This window comes from Prunus dulcis, chromosome 2, assembly GCF_902201215.1.
Source record: "Prunus dulcis chromosome 2, ALMONDv2, whole genome shotgun sequence".
NCBI classification, from domain to species: Eukaryota; Viridiplantae; Streptophyta; class Magnoliopsida; order Rosales; family Rosaceae; genus Prunus; species Prunus dulcis.
The window spans coordinates 5,947,701-5,962,637 of NC_047651.1; positions in this window are offsets into that span (position 1 = coordinate 5,947,701).

Consider the following 14,937-nt stretch of genomic DNA (forward strand, 5'->3'; position numbering starts at 1 on the left):
AAAAAATATATTTTCTGATATATATATATATATATATTCTTTTTCTAATTTGACTTTCTCTATATTCGTATGAAGTAAACTCAAGGAGGAAGAGGTTGCGCGACGCACGACTCGAGATATGATCAATTATTATTTATTTATTTAATTGATAATTTAATATTGAAAACACCTTTCAAAATTCACCTCCGTTAAACCTCGAAAGTTTGCCATCTACGTTGTATCATAAAAATACGTACTTTACCCACCGCCTGTTTACATGAATGCGACCTGTTAACTTTCATTTCATGGCACACTTTTAATAATGTAAAAAAAAACAAAAAAAAAACCCTTTAAACATCCTTTAATGTTATTTATTTCATTTCATTATCTCCCCTTTTGGAGTTTTCATTGCTGCTGAAAAAGTAGTCATGCAACATACGATATCTCCCCTTTTGGAGTTTTCCTTTGAAGGTTTTATGTTAGGTTAATGACAATTTGATGTATGTAAAAATATTTGTAGTTTTCCTTCAAAGCATACTCTTCTTGTGGATGACAAGAGAATGGTTGGAGCAAGCTCTTGATATTCGTTTTTGGTTCGGCCCCTCTTCCACTCCTATCTATTTTGTGTGGGGCTGCACTCATTGAGCCATTTTTAACAAGAGGCCTAATTTACGGCCCAAGTGAAGCAATATATTAGGTGGTCCATAAAAACTCTGCAAAAAGTAAAACAGATTGAACATTCAAAACATGTAGCGTAAGTTAGGTCAGTTGGTCGGAATAGTGAGTCCGTCCTCTTGCATTGAAGTTCGAATCCTCTTTACTCCGTAAATTCAATTAATTTAGAGTAATTTAAACTATCTTGCATTCAAACATATGCAACCATTGCCCAATAAAGGACACTCCACTAGGTGTGAATATAATCTATAATACACTTTATATAAAGGCAATGCAACAAAAACAATTGTTCAAGTTCTCAAATCATCTCAGCATGCGCAACTAATTAAACAAAGTAGCATAGGGTTACTCAAACACGTCAAGTGTACTATCCACAATGCATGATGCCCAAATGACACACTAATCCACCATCCTAGCCAAATCCTCAAATTTACACGGCAATCCGCATGGCATATATTCGGGAAAACCCAAATACAAATCTAAATGTTGTGACACATCACCACACACCCGTATCATGTTCTTTTCTGGTTCCTCGTCGACACTGCTGATACTAGTAAATGTTGTGATTGGAGGAACCACTGACTTTGGCTGCGTTAGGGTACTTTTGTTTTAGGAGAAGGGCGAACAAAGTTTAGTGGATACGTATCATCAATCCATTCGTGGAAATTCGTAAAACGGGATTCGATTTGCCATCAATTATGACCCTACAAGATATATCCATGCAAATTGGTGGGATATTGCCCATTATTATGACCTAGAGATCCATAGTTAGATTCATTCCTTTCCATAAACTAAAAACTAGTATTTTGTTTAGGAACCATTATTACTCTCTCTCTCTCTCTCTCTCTCTCTCTCTCTCTCTCTCTCTCTCTAACATTGGATGGCACGGATTGACCTAACTTATTTCTAAAACATTTTATTACCCTCGTGGTTTAGAAACGTTTAAGAAAATCTCCTTTATTTTCATCTTAACTTTCATATTCTTATAAATAAGTAAATACCATACGAATGATAAGAACGAAAGTGTTACCAAATGGTTAAATCGTATTTTATTTAATTATAAAAGTCAAAGGTGGTCAGGTCAACCCTTGACCACCTTTATCTAAATTGATATTTGCTCCCCCGCCTGAATACTTGGATGACATACATCATCCTAGGCCCCCCTTTTCTATATGCTTTAGTGTGGTTCAAAATATATATATTTGTTCCCCTGCCTGTAAACATTGGAGGCATATTTAATAAATATCCATAAACTTCACTTTTGCAACACACAAGTGATAAAGTTCTTGTTGTTTATACTTTTTGTTTGTTCCTCAAACAAATATGGAGTTAAATTGAAAGATATGAAGATGCAAAACTTATAGCTTTAGTGGTAAGAGTATATTTTTTTAGTCTCACGACGAGAATCTATTTTACACCTTCAAATCTTAAGCTTCTCTTCAGTCTGAATTTTTGTATTCCTTTGTGGTGAGTGGTGCTTCCATTATTTCGTAAAAGTAATGAAAGGCCATAAACAATTAGCCCTACTCATCATGCATGATTGATAAATTGTCAATATGATTGCAAGGAATATGGTCAAGAAACGAACAGAGAAAGCAGGCGCAGGCAATATGCTATTTTAGAAGTGGGGTCAGAAAAATTTAAAACCTTATCTCTGATGCTTTACAAATCTTTATCTACGCTTTACATTTTTTTACTCATTTCGAGGGTAAATCCAAACTACATTTCAAAGGAAGAGATTCTATGAAGAAAAAAAACAGGTTCATATTCATGGCCGAATTTCTCATAAACAATGAAGAGATCTAAAGGGTGTGGGCCGTGTGGCAGGGAAAGAAGGCACTAAGGATCCATAATTGAGAAAAGGCAAGACAATGTTTAGTGGACAATTTGGCACAATCCCAGTTTTAGTGCATTCTCATTTGGCATTTACTAAAAGCACAGGAATGAGCATCATCGTGATGCTGGTTAATCAATTAGGTATTCCCATCCCTTATCTTGCCTGATTTGCTGACACTTGTTTTTTCTTTTTATTCTTTTTAGTTTTTTAATCCAAAAAATAAGAAGAAAAAAAATTCTGAATGATAATGATATGAGAGCGAAAGCCAATGCAATTTTGAAATTATTGGTCAGGTTCCTGCACTGTATGTCTTTCTCTTAGTGTTCGAGTCCCACTGTCAGAAATTCCGTGTTTAGTAGGTAATCTATAATATTTCTCTATAAATCCGAAACATTTTGGGGTTTGCCTTGGCCATGGGTGTGGGGTAGCCTCTCCCTTCCCTAAACATTTTGTTATTTAAAAAAAAAAAAGAAAAAAAAAAGAAAAAAAAAAAGAAGAAGAAGAAGTTAATAACAACAAAATTGTATCTGTTGACTATTGTGATATTGCATCTCAGAGCTCATGTTTATATATATATATATATATATATATATATATATATATATTATGCCTTCGGATTTGGGAAAACATTCCCCATTGGTTACAATTGTTTAACAAGTCAACCCCCTACTTATATTTGTTCCCCCGCCTGCAAACATGCAGACTGGTAGTTTGCTCACTTTTTCAAACACCAAATCATTAATCAATTCATTTTTTACTCCATTATTATTTACACTTGTTTGTAAGATTTGGAAGCACACCAGTTTTCCTTTGAATACCTTCCCATTAGATCATTACAAATATATATAGTTACTTTCATGAAGTACGCTTAAAACTGGAAAAAAGTTGATTACCAAAGTAAAATTATCTCTTTTGTTTACACCATAATGAACCGAGCAGTCCCAGCCACAAAGCGACTAGCACCAAGGCAACCACGCCTTCTCCCATGCCGAAGGAAGACACACTCCCAAGGTCGAGCAGTCCCAGCCACAAAGCGACTAGCACCAAGGCAACCACGCCTTCTCCCATGCCGAAGGAAGACACACCCAGGTCGAGCAGTCCCAGAAGCGACTAGCACCAAGGCAACCATGCCTTCTCCCATGCCGAAGGAAGACGCACTTCCGGTGCCAGACACCTGCCGAAGCTCTCAAATGCCAAACCTAATCTTCAGGACACGTGTCGCCACCACATCGGCTTGCACAAAGTCCCACATTGGAACTTTGTGCAAAGCTCCCACTTTCACTTCCCTATAAATAGGGAACAATACCCAGGTAAAACTCAGAGACCATTCCCCTACTTTCACTGTTACTCTGCCAGAATTACTACCTGTAACTGACTTAGGCATCGGAGAGCCTTCGGCCGGCACCACACCGGTGTCCGAAGCTTAACGGTTGCTTCCCCTCTTTTTACCTTCTGCAGGCCTTACCAATCCATTTCACCCAAGGGCTTCAGCCTTCTTCCCTTCTGAAGACCTAGTACCTCTAATCACTAAGTTGGACTCAAATAGTGGCCGAGCCATTTTGAGCATCAACATCTTTTTAAAGATCATTCATGCAGACAATAAATAAGATTTAAGTTGATTGGCTTGCAAGAATTTCACATCCTCGATCAATGAAAACAGCGCAAATGTAATGGAATTTCCTTTTTTTTAGTAGTTCAGAATTTCAGACGTTGGATTGAAGAAGTTCCACTATATGGTTGCATAAGGAGATCTTAAAAGGAGCCTAAAAAAATAAATAATACGAATCTTTGCACTGTGTATATATTGTGAATTGGAATTTCATAATCCGAAGTAGATATTGAAATTATTCCAATTCATGTTTTTTTTATGTTTACTGATACATGGGTTTGTGAATAGTTCAAATTCTTGATTTCCTCTACACATGAACATGGATTCTTTTTTTGTCAACCTACGATATGGTTTATGATCTCTTTTTCAAGAGCAAATTGATTGTCTTGCCAGAATCAGTTGTGTCCACTTAGATTTTATTTATTTATTATGTAAATGTGGTCAAATTCTATCTGAAAAAAAAAAAAGAAAAAAGAATTATGAATTGTATTTTAGGTCAAGGGGCCCCAAAGATGGTTACAAGAGTTTATAATTATAAAATATAGAGAGATTCACTATTATACCTAATATAGGAGTCCAAATTACATATGAAATGGACTTTAGAAACACATCCAAAGCCTATTTACAACATAACAAAAAGACTTTTTAACTTCTTTTAAATTACAAAACTGCTATTGATTTCTTATAACAAACCTAACCTCAAAGCCTCATAAAAAAACTCAAAAACATTCAATAGGGCATTAAAGTAATTTAATAATTAAATTTAAATTTAATAGGATCAACTGTCACTTTTTGCGTTTATTTATAAAAATTAAATGATATAAGATTTATCTATATTATTAGTGTTAAGAATAAATATACGAATAAATATCTCTAAAATATATGCATAGTGGGATCTTCATAATTCAATGATTTGTGGCTATGTTGATAGCGACTTTAAGCATCAACTTTTAGAGATAAAAGTCAGTAGCGATAACATTTTTAATAATGAACTTAGCTACCATTAGGTGCTGATGCAAATATAAAAGTGGTTCTTTGTGGTAGAAATTAAGAAAGAAAAAAAAAAGAAACTAATCAGGGGTTCTTTGTGGTAGAAATTCAGTACAAAGGTCATGTCACAAGACACTACCATGTATTTGGTTTGGCTAAGTAAGATATAGTGGACATGTTGTCAGGACTCATACAGAAAAAACAGACTTGGGAGCATTGATTTGGGACAGAAAAACATCAGAATCATATCTGCAGAATGCAATATAACGTTTTTTTTCCTTTTTTTTAAAACACAATTTTTTGACTTAATTCAGTAATTATTTCCAAGATAAATTATTAACTTTGTATAAAAAAAATGTTTATAAACTAAGCGAAGATAAATTATTTCCATGCAACTGGGGGGCAATGGCATCCATCAAAGTGTCACATGCACTCCAATGTAATTGTGTGTTTTGTTGAATCATTTCCCATTGTTTCAGTCTCTTCCAATATTGACAGCACTATTTTTTTGAAATGATACCGAATCTCCATTATTTTCAATATGAGTGTTCTCAACAGAAGTCTCATATTCGAACACTCAAGGACACTAGTTAATTTATGTTATATTTGCCTCACTTTCGTTAATTTTTAAAACATGTGCCCCTCATTTGGAGGGGCAATTTGGTCAAGCCGTTCCATCTAAGAGAACAACCACGTGAGGGGCAAGTGTTTTAAAAATTAACGGAGGTGAGATTGGTTAATAGAAATTGACTGGTGTCTTGAATTGCATAGAAATTGAAAGTACAGGACAAAAGTGACCAAATTGAAACTATAGGGACCAAAAGTCACCTTTTGCCTTCTTTTTTTTAAATAAGTGTTTTGCAAATAGACCCAATGAGAACGAATTGACCTAAAAAAGATGCTTTTAACTACTTGAACTACAAACCCTTTACATATCTTAAGTTCAAACATTTTTGTTCGTATGTTTGCATAGCTTGTGCCATCCTATTTATTTCAATAGATTTCTGGCAAGAAAAGGGATTTGAGAATGGAAAATCCTTTGATTTTTAAATTTGGCAAATCTAGGCTTGGAAAATGATTTTATTAATTAGGTTATACTTACTTTGTTTGTTTTTTGGCTAGTTTGTTTATTTTTTGGCTTCTTTTGATAACTTCGTAATTGTACATGCGTATCATCAACCTCAAGATTAATTAGACTAGGTTAGTCGGTTGGTCAGTTGGTGCAACTCTTGGATATGCACAGGCTGCTCCCCACAAGCGACTAATTAGTTGCATTGGGGATGGGGGTTTCCAGGTACACTTACTCGAGCGCTAATCTACGAACCATACATTGTGAAAATATCATGATAATCATGATTAACTTCAAAAGTTAATAAAATTCTCCACACTTTGACATAAATTAGAAAAATCCTAGCTGGTATTCATTTCGATGTTATTGCTTGCATGCTTTTTTTGCTTTAATAAACAACCTAGGGAAGACGTTGTGTAGCCCATTTCGCATGGTAATTTTTTTTAGAGAAGTAGTAAATTTTCATTAAAATTGTCAAAGGTTACAGATTCGAGCGAACAAATGTGGCCTCATTAGAACCTTGTCTGTGAAAACTCAGTAGGACAAAACTTGAGATGAAAGAAGAAGACAAAAAAAAAAACTCAAGACAAATTCAAAATATCAGCGTGATCTTGAAGAAACGCATTGAGCCATGGAGGACCCTCTTCAAGCCAAATGGTCTGTAAACACACTACCTAGAGAAAACTTAGCAAGTTTATCAGTCACAATATTACACGACATGATAACAAAGACAAAAGAAAGAGAAGCAACATTTCTAGATAGCATGTGGATGTCGTTGATAATCCCCGTGCAGCCTCAAAAGCCTCATTGCCAGAGACGATGTTGTTAATGACAATCTTCGCATCTGACTCAACCACCAATGAATCATAACCAGCCTCCCATTGAAATCGAATGACTATCCGAATTGCTAAGAGTTGAGTAATTGTGGTTGACAAACGTCCAATGATGATAGGGTCTGAAATAACACCCATAAAATCTTCATGCACATTTCTTACAACTGCCTTTAATTCACGCCTCTAAAGAAAATTACCACAAGAACCATTAAAATTGGTACTTAGGTAAAAGGGGTAAATTAAAACCCCAATGTATATATTTAAGACAACAATAATAAAATATTCCTAGTAACAATATGACTAGTCATAGACCTATGAACAAGCTAGAGATATACATATCCAAATCCCCTAATCAAACATATCTGACAATGAAAATGTAATAACCTCAAAAATATATTTTTGTTGTTATTAATTTTCTGAAGAATCATATTAGGTTAATAAAATGTATGAGCATTTTATCAAGTTGGTTTGATGTGAAAATAATGGAGTTAAGACTGTTTAAACTCAATTTGGAATTTTGGACAAAAATACCTGTCTATGATTTTTCAAAGAACATTCAAGAAATTGAAGTGAGAAAGATGTAATTTTTGGATAGAAAAATAGAGCTCGATCTCACGAACACGTAGGCGCAAACGACTCGTCAATCGAAGTTATCATAATTGAGAAATTCATGTTTAAACTTTTAAGTTTTGTATTTTTGGAAAAAGGGGAAGAGAATTTCGAAGAAACCAGCGCAAGGGGGGGTTGCTGGTCTTCATTTTTTTATATAGTTTTTCTATTTAAACATCGCATTTCTCTTTGTTCACATTATATTTTAAGTTCACCCCAACTTCTAATTCAAATTTTCACAATTTCTAAGAAAACCACACTATTTTTCCAAACTACCCTAAATACACACGCAGCAAAAAAAGTAAAAAATAAAAAACTCATCAAACTCACACCCTGCTATCTTTCCCCTCACCACTCCAAGTAAAAAATAAAAAACTCATCAACCTCACACCCTGCTATCTTTCCCCTCACCACTCCAAGTAAAAAATAAAAAACTCATCAATCACACCCTGCTATCTTTCCCCTCACCACTCTAAGTTCACCTCAACCTCACATTACTTAAAGATATAAAATTACTGTTGTCAAATGTGTAGCACCATTTTATTATTATTATTATTATTAAAATAATGTTGCTACACATTTATGTGTATATGATAGAATGAAACCAAAGATTTCGGCTGTTGAGTTTCTGGGTTTTTCTTATGATCTGGGCTTGCCTTGTGTGCGTGTGTGATGTATCCATTTATCCTACGTGTTTTTTTTGACCTGAACGTTTAAAAGAACAGACACCAACATTGGTTTTTTGCAATGCTCTACGGTAATTATTTCATTGGGTTTAACGCTCTGTTTGGTTGCCTGGAAGTTGTTTAAGCAATTAAAAAATTTCTTGGAAAGACTTAGAAGAGCTGAGCTTAACTAAATCATTTGTAGTTGATTGATTTTCCTTCAAAAATTTCTTTCCCGATTACGTTGGGTCTTGTTGTTTCCAGTTTAGCTTACATAATATTGGATATTTAAGGTTATCTTGATGGAAATTTTGAATCTGAATGGGTTGGAGTCTTCAATCAATGCCAGTATAGTGGAGCACCTGTTTTGGAATTCTGAAGCAATTTCTTTGTATTATTGCTGAAAATTGTACAAGGACTTCTTAGGAGTCTTGAGTTTAGGCCAAGAAAACCATGCTCGGAATGTTGTCTGTGTGCAAGTTGAACAATGCTATTGATTTTACTGGAACAAAACATATTCAGAGGCCATTGGGTAGATTGGATTGTGTTTTAAGGTATAGATGGCTCTAATATAGAGTTTAATAGGAGATGGTAGAGAGTGATTTGGACACGGAAAAGGATGAGTACGCGGAAGCCAACTACGCTCATAGTGGAAATCAAGAATCAGGTCTTCGCAGGGACTCCTCATTCTCTTTCTTGGATTGAAAGAGACGAGTAATCTAAAAATAGGGTGTAGATGAGTTTGTGTTTTTCTAAAACTTAATATGAAGAGTGGTGGGGTGTGTATAAATGTACTAGGGTTAAGTATTAAGTTGGATGACTTTTTTGTCTTTTTACACAATAATAAAACTTAAGAGCTTAGGCCCATTCGGTAATGTTTTTAGAGCCTGTTTAATGTTTCCGCGGTTTCTTGTTTTTCTGCAAATACATGTTCAGTGGATCGTTTTCGTTTTCCCTCACAAAATGTTTTCTGAATACAAATCTAACTTTGTAAACAAAAGTTGAAAACGATAAAATGTTTTCAATTTCAACGTTTTCATTTTCTGAAGATACAAAAATTCATTTTGTCCCCATCTCTCTTTCTCCAATCAACTGAGCAACACCACTGTGGAAACTATCTCCTCCGTTCCATTGTCGTCAACAACCACTGTTGACCCTAAGTTCAGGCTGGTCTACCCATTCCAGTATGTCACGTTGGCACCGGCACCGCCGACTGATGCTGGAGAACCACAAAATAGCAAAACCAATAAGAGAAAAGAGAGAGAGAGAGAAATGAATTATTATTTTTTTTTTTTTAAAGAGAGTAGAGGCAGATACAACACATCAAGCTAGGATCTGGGAAGGAAGAAGAAAAGAGAAAGGAAAGGAGAGATGAGGAATAAAGAAAAAAAAAAGCCTAGGAAGGAAGAAGAAAGGAGAGGACAGAAGAGGAAGGGGAAAAAAAAAAAAGGGGTTTGGGGGAAGGAATTTAGAACGAACTTTGTATAAACCTGAATTGTCCAATTTCATGGACCAATCGATATCGGATTGAGTCCAAAACCTGGGAACATCATAATATAGTGGGATGAGTTATTTGGTGGGTTTTGAGTGAAATCCAATCTTTAGAACTATGCAATACATCAACCACCCCATTTCAGAACGAACTTCGTACGAACATGAATTGTCTAATTTCATGGACCAATCGATATAGGATTGAGTCCAAAGCTTGAGGAACATCATAACATGGTGGGAGGAGTCATTTGGTGGGTTTTTAGTGAAATCCAATCTCTAGAACAATGCAATACACCAACCACTCCATTTCAATACGAACTTCGTACGAACCTGAATTGTCCAATTTCATGGACCCAATCGATATCGGATTGAGTCCGAAGCTTGGGGAACATCATAATATGGTGGGAGGGGTCATTTGGTGTGTTTTGAGTGAAATCCAATCTCTAGAACTATGCAATACATCAACCACTTCTTTTTAGAACGAACTTTGTACAAATTTGAATTGTCTAATTTCATGGACCAATCGATATCGGATTGAGTCCAAAGGTTGGGGAACATCATGATATGGTGGGATGAGTCATTTGGTTTGTTTTGAGTGAAATCCAATCTCTAGAACTATACAATACACCAACCGCTCCGTCTTTTATTTGTTTTAAATTTTTTTTCATGAAGTCTAGATTATAAAAGAAGACCATGAGACAATAAGTTGATCATCAAAGCAAACATACAGATCCCAAAGGAGAGCTAATCAGTGTGAGACAATGACGACTTCTCCAGTGAAAGATCAGGTGAGAGACTTTGTTGAGAAAGAAATCGACAACGCGCACAAGGTTGTCGGTGCCATCACTAGTCCTATTGCCCCTCTGGACGGTGTGGTACATGGCATGGCCAGAGGGATCTTTAAGGCAAAATGTGCTCCCAACAACCGCGGTGGCAACGGCAGAGGCGGCACTCGCGGAGGAAACGAGGACTCTAACTCTGGTGGTATGCATAATACGGGTGGGAATCAAACTGGCAACACTAGCAGCAACAACACTAGTGGGATGACAGGACTCGATCCAAATTCCGCTTTGGAATTCGAGCCGGACCCTGTGCGTGTCCGGCACTTGGCGAATGTCTGGCACAAATGACCTATTTGCCCTTCTAATTACAAACTTAGTTTCAATTTAGCCTTGAATTCTACCGAAAATTCGACAGAGTTTCCCCTGTAATTGTTCAATCCCAAAATTCCACCTGTCATAACGAGCATGTATATAGACAACCAACTGCCAGTATACGTAAACATACAATCCAATAGTTCAGTTCTCAATCTAGGGCAACATATCAGAGCAATTACTAAGAATTTACAAAGGAGTTAATCCTTTTACAAAACGAAACTTCTACAGTAAAGGAGAGGCGCAGAAGACGGGAAAACGGCCCGGTGGTGGATTTCCTGTGCACGTCTACAGCCTGGGGGCCCAAAACATTCAAAAATGTGAGTTGACAAAAATAAAGGTCTAGAAAATAGCATATGAACATATTAACCCCACTGTAAAAACAGTTATGCAAAATTGAATTTTACTCTTCATTATATTGTACTAAAATCAATGCATCCACATATTTATATACGTATATGCCAATCATATTCAAGGTCAATAAAACTCTCTTAAAAGCATTGAAATCAATTTAAAACTGCCACCTAGGTGTACCCCTTTAATTCCGTCAATTCCTGATATCCGTCAATTCCTCTAGCACGTCTCGGTGACACAAAGTCAACCCGAGCCGCAAACTGGCAAGATTCAGGGGACCGTAGTCAGCCTGATCCGCATTCCTGGCTCTCACGGTCCGGGCGTTCCCGAAACTCGTGAGGCAAATGTCAAGTGCACTGACAAAACTGAAGGCAAACTAGATGTCCGTGGACATCGTCATATCCGAAGGCAACATATACTGAAGGCAACCTGTTTCTGTAACTGGGTACCTAAGGTGGCTTAAGAAATTATAAGATTTCTGAAAGGTCTGATGAAAAACTGAATTTTTGATTAAATCTAGAATCCTGCTGCCATTTTATCTGATATAAATCTCAATCTCTGCTTTCTATATCTCTTTAGCATTTTAACTAGGCAACATATAAATAAAGATATTTAACTTCAACAAAACATGCTAGGAAAACCACAATCAATAAGACTTATTCAATATCAAATAATGAAATTCTTGTGCATAAAATCATTTATAAAAGAAAAGTCCACTCACTCCTGGCCCGAGCTAGCTAGACCTCCTGAAGGTCCCTCCTGCGGGTCTGCCTGGCCCCGGGTGCCTGATTAAACTACCATGAATGTTTAATTAATAAAATTGCTCGGTATAAGTATTTAATTAAAACCCTGGCCCCGGCTCTTAGAATTGCGTGCACTAACTTTAAAATCATTCTTATGCCCACTTAAGCAATTCGGATGGTTAGAACTGTTTTAAAAGACTTGAGACTTCACTAAGTGATAAACTTCCATATTGGTCAATACGGACCCTCGTGGGGTCCACGACCTCCAATTACCAATCCGAGAGTTCCTATAAATTCCTCACAATTAAATAACCATGTCCTGCAAGTCTAGTCTGAATCGGACGATCGGATTGACCACGATCGTGTAATTGCATAATTTCTAAACCCTAGCCCTAGGGTTCGCGATTTCGGAGTATCCGGGACTCCAATTCACAAGCCGTTGAATCCTACATGATTTTGGAATTATCTAGAATAACATATCTGAAATTGAGTACGATCCAACGGCTCAACATTATTGAACCCGGAAATAGCACAATATGGAAAATCCGTTCGAGGCTCAAACGGTATCCAAATTGAGATCCACGAATTCCTACGCGCTCGTGACAACCTAAGGATCGTATCAAGATACAGTGCCACTGCACTACCCTCGCCCACGCGCCACCGCAAGCCCCGGCAGCGATGGGTGTCCAAAGCGATTACGCATCGCCGGAAAAACTCAAAACCACATCTCCAAACTCCTACCCTAGGTATAACACCATATTTGGAGCCACTTTTGTTCTTCGACCTACCCTAAAAACTGACTAGAAGTGGCCGAACACGGAGGCCGAAAATCGGCCGAATTTCAAATTCGAAAATCCAATATCTACACTGAGAACCGATTAATTCCTACCCAACAGGCAGCTAGAACAGCTCGAGAGGTTCAAAATTCATACCTGGCTCGTCGGAATCGATGGCCGGAGGAGGGAGATCAACGGCGGCGAAGATCGGACGACACCGGCCGCTTCTTCTCCATTTTCCGGCGAAACCACGGTGGCTGGAGGCGGGAGTCGGCTGGGACTGGAAGAGGACAATGCCCCGGTCATTTTGGTACCGGCCCCGTCCACAGCCGTGGCCAGTGGCCGGAGTTTCGAAGAGAGGAAGAGGGGCCGACGCGGAGAGAGAGAGAGTTCGCGGGAGGGGGAGAGAGAGAGAGAGAGAGAAATCTGATTTTTATAAAAATCCCATTTCGAAATAATTACGATTGTGCTACTGAGTTTCTTTTGACCATATCTCTCTCGTTACAACTCCGATTCGAGCCCACTACGTGTCTATGAACTCATTTCGTCGTGGTCTACGCAACGGTATTTGTAGAATTGTCAAATTCCTTTCCGATCAAAAAGTCAACTTTTCGTTAATAAATTATTCCAAGGTCATAATTATCTTTCTTCATAATAAATTACTAATTAAATAAGAATTTCAGGTTTGGATCATTACATAGGAACATATCTAGTTACTAGGGGAACAAGGGCAATGAGTAAGAAGAGTGCATGTGCACTAATGGCATTCTCTCGTTGCATGCATGCAATTGGAGAATGCCATAATAAATTATCTGCTTGATATGTATGCCCTAAAATATCTACTTTAAAATAAGAGCTAATGCAATATCTGAGGCTCCTTGGCTGGGCCTTATTTTTATGTGTAATTAATATTATGCTAATAAATTTATGGGAGGTTCATGTTAAATATCAAAATTTTATACGTATAAGTTTTAGATTATCAATATAAGAGTAAACAAATGCACTGTGTAACAACATCGAATTAAACATATATAAAATCGGATGTAATCCAACGATCCGATCATCTCTGATCTAATGGTACAGATTTGTGAGGCTCTGATCGTCAGTTAAATGATAGAATCTCGCAATTTTTAGCACACCATCGTGCTTAGGACATTGAGGAAATCAACCTAACCTCAAAAAAATTGGCACCGCCGCACCACCACCAGCGGCTAGTGTGAATAGTAAATTCCGACGACTTATACCAAAACGTTCACAACAATGATTATAACAACTTTAATGAATAGATTATACCTCAATGATAGCCGGAAGAACCCGAAAATGTGTTGGAAATTCGTCAACTTTGGAGACTCGGTTCTCCCTGTACAGTACAAATCAGCTTGTAATTCTTGTACCAAAAGAAAGAGGACTTCACGACAACTCTGCAGCCATCGACTTTGCGTAAATCCGGTTGAAACGAAGGAGTTATTTTAAGTCAAAGTTTGAAGTTTTGAGAAGAAGAAAAAAAAAAGAGAGAAGAAAACCAGAAGAAAAAAAATATTTCTATTTAAACCCCGCAGTTTTCTTTGTTCATCTCAATACTTAAATCATTAAGAGCTTGTCTGGTAATATTTTCAGAGAATATTTCTGAAAATGAAAACGAGAAAATGAATTTGCATTTTCATGATTTGAGAATGCATTTGGTAACTTAATTAGAATATAGTCTCAAAGAACGAAAACAGTGATAACGTGTCTGGTAACATATAAACAATGAAAAATGTATAATTTAACCACACAAATATATATATATATATATATATTTTTTAAAGGTTGAAATTATTATAAACAATAAAAAAATATAATTTAACAAGTAAAAAATTCTAATGTTTTTTAAAGGGTAAAATTATTTTATCTATTTTCTATTTTCCTTTTTCTCATTTTCCTTTCTTTCTCCCTTTTTTCCTTTCTCTTTCTTTTTCTTCCCAGGCCATGGTTTTTTTTTTTTCTTTCTTCCTCCTATACTATGATCGTTACTAATAGCTGGTAGTAGTTGGTTGTGGAATTAAATTAAGACTATCTTTTTGACTTGTTTGCTATATACGCAAGCTGTGTTACGTAAGTTGGAATAAGCAAGTGTGAAGTCGTCGTCTCCGGGACCTTCAAAGTCCTTTTCA